Consider the following 3,578-nt stretch of genomic DNA (forward strand, 5'->3'; position numbering starts at 1 on the left):
GTTCCTTGTATAGATCCTTCACCCCCTTGATTAAGTGTATGCCTAGGTATATATATTTTTTGTAGCTATTGTAAATGGGATTGACTTCCTGCTTGTTTCTCAGCTTGATTGTTATTGGTGCATAGAAATGCTACAGATTTTGTATGCTGAAACTTTGCTGAATTCATTGATCAAATCTAGGAGCCTTGTGGAGGAGTCTTTAGGCTTTTCTAAGTATAAGATCATATCATCAGCAGAGAATTAACTTCTTTTTCAATTTGGATGCCTTTTATTTCTTTCTTTTGCCTGATGTAATTAAAATATGTTTTGTTCACAAATTTATTTAGGCATAATTAACACATTTATTCAAAATTTTGAGCTTTTGAGAAATAGCTTTATTGAGATGTAGCTGGCACAAAATAAACTGTACGTAAACTGTATGCTTTGATAAATTTTAACCAAGACTATCCCTGTTATACCATTATTTACATCACGATAGGGAAGAAAGTCTAATAATTTCATCATCCTCCTTTGTAATCCCATGAAGTATTTATTTAGCAACCTCACTTTGTCTCCTATTTCTCAGGATCACTGTACATTGTTGCCTGATTCTAGTGTTCAGAAAAGTGTTGATTTGTAGATCATGTCTAGTTTTTCAGATGGGAGGATAAGTCCAGTCTCTTTTATTGTATTGTGGGTAGAATCTTATGTAATTAAATTTAACAGTCTTTCCTCTTATGATACCTGGTAGTTGTGTTTTATTTAGCAAGGTTTCTAGCACTTAGTTTTTGTTTTTTTGTTTTTTTGTTTTAACCATCAAGTTTTCTTTTAGTACTTTTTGGTTTGTCTTTCTGAAATTTATTTGGAGTAAAATATGAAGTGTAGAGCCAGGATCACTACTCTTCACTTTACAAATGCTGCAGGTTGGTGTACCTAGCCCCAGCTACCCCATTCAAACCACCTTCTTCCACGCCTGTGTAAGGTTGCACAAAGTACTTGAGATCTCAGCCTGAACTGGAGGAGGAAACACAGATGCACAGCAGCAATCTTGTGAACATGAGGGAAAGGCCTACAGCATGCCGGAGACATTCACAATGCTATTTTAGCATCACTGATCCAATACCAGCAAATTGCACCCTCTCCAATCTCAGACTTTTGATATGGAAAAAAGAAAATATTAATACGTTGCTTAGAGGACTTTGAACGTTTATATAGGATAATATGAATATTTTTGGTAAATCATATATTTTAAGGCTTCTTTTCCAAATTATGACTTTTCAACAAAAATATACCATGTGGATTAACAATAGTAAAATAAGAAATATACTAATAACTGAAATGCTCTTTATACAATATATGTTTTTCATAGAATTAGGAACAGAGTATAGAAATAGTATTCTTACAGTAAAATATTTATTATTAACATTTTATTGTAACTGTTCTGGGGCAGCTAAAATACTACAGTCATTTTGTTTTTATTATCCTAACATGTCGAACATGAGAGCTGTAAACATTTTAGTTAAGGAATGAGAGCATTTTCCTCCCAATTTTTAATTCAATGATGATTTCACAAAAGTTAAACTTGACAGCAAAATTAATATCATCAAACGTTATAAGCAAATACTTGAGAACTATTTATTTTTAAAAGTCTCTCTTCATTAATAAAACTTCACTCATTTTTCTGATACAGAAAGAAATCTCCTGTCTTGAAGGTAGAAGACACTGGACTGACTCCCAGAAAAAAGGCTGAATGTTAAATGTCCTCAGCTTGGTTAAAGCACTCAGAGCAGGAGAAGGTGACAGGGCTGAAGGGTTGTGGGATGAATAGTGGGGAGATCAGGTTACTTTAAACAGCAAACACCACAATTACTTTTGCGCCAACCTAATAGCTCATTACTGGCACATTGCATCAACATTTTGTTAGGTGTTTGTGGTATTAGGTGCTTATTTTCACTTAAGAATTCAGAGTGATCTTTCCACAAAACAGTACAGTAGTCAAAAGTGTGTGTGAGAGAGATTTTAGCAACAATTATGTGTCATGATTGAATTTGGAATTGAAAAAACAGTGTAGCTGTAAAAACCTGGACTTTTATAGAACGAATTTTGCAAGTCTCTAGTTTATTAGGTCAGCTGCTTGGATCTCCACAGCAGTAAACTTTCAGTGGGGTGAAATGTTCCAGATATCATTGCCCTCGTATATTACAGTTCATGTTAAAGTGCTTTTATCTGCCAGTAAAAATTTGCCTTATAAAAACCAAATTGGATTCATCAAATAAGAAGTGTGGCTGCCCCATTGCGTTCGTGTCATAGTCATAGTGATAAGATATTTTTAATGCGATAAAGTTATCTTTTTACAGATTTGTCAGTAGTAAAGCGATTATAGTCAGATGCTCAGACAGTGAAACTATCTTCACCAATTAAATAAAGTAGATTCCAATTTACTGAGGGCAATGAGAAGAGGATTTTCTTTTTCTTTCCTCATTGTCTTCTTTAACATTTGGCTAGCACTTTCCTTTCGCCTCTAATAGCTTATACTTTCCATGGGATTTACATGTCAGTGGTAATTTCCTCTCTCAGCCCAGGAGGCAGGTTGGTAATAGTTTTATCCCTGTTCAAACAAGCACAAAGTGTGACAGGTTGTCACAAAATATTAGTTGTTTTTAGCCCCTGCAGCAGAAAGAGAGGGAGGTGGGCTCCAGTGCTAAGTTTAAATGCAGAATAAGCACATGCGTATGCTCAGGATTACCAGTAGTATAGAGAACACATTAGCTATTGATAGAAACCTCCCTCCTTTGCTTTACTTTCCTCAGAACTATATACACCATGGAATACTATGCAACCATAAAAAATGATGAGTTCATGTCCTTTGTAGGGACATGGATGAAATTGGAAATCATCATTCTCAGTAAACTATCGCAAGAACAAAAAACCAAACACCGCATATTCTCACTCATAGGTGGGAATTGAACAATGAGAACACATGGACACAGGAAGGGGAACATCACACTTCAGGGACTGTTGTGGGGTTGGGTGAGGTGGGAGGGATAGCATTAGGAGATATACCTAATGCTAGATGACGAGTTAGTGGGTGCAGCGCACCAGCATGGCACATGTATGCATATGTAACTTACCTGCACATTGCGCTCATGTACCATAACACCTAAAGTATAATAATAATAATAATAATAATAATAATAATAAATAAATAAAAAAATAAAAAAAAGAACTTCTTTCAGGCTCTTAATTCTGTGCCCAGCTCAGTTCTGCTCACAGAATTCTGACCTCGGCTAAACTTCTCTTTGGTAATGAAGAATAAACTATTTGGACTCCATGTCTGGAAATGCTGGCATCTTCTTCCTATACAAATTATTAATACCATATTACAACTATCAGTAAATATGTGTGGTTGAAATAGGGATACTGGGGAACCAAAGCAAACTCCTTAAAAAGGTTGCCACAACCTGAAGCTGAAAGACTGACCTCACAATTCCCATTTTGTCTTGTTTTGAGTCTCTATTTACTTTGTTTTCCACATGCTTTAGGTTGATCATTGTTTACTCAGCAATGCAGAAGAGATAGACTGATAGGAAGAAATTACC

The sequence above is a fragment of the Pongo pygmaeus genome, chromosome 5, assembly GCF_028885625.2.
Source record: "Pongo pygmaeus isolate AG05252 chromosome 5, NHGRI_mPonPyg2-v2.0_pri, whole genome shotgun sequence".
Classification (NCBI taxonomy): Eukaryota; Metazoa; Chordata; class Mammalia; order Primates; family Hominidae; genus Pongo; species Pongo pygmaeus.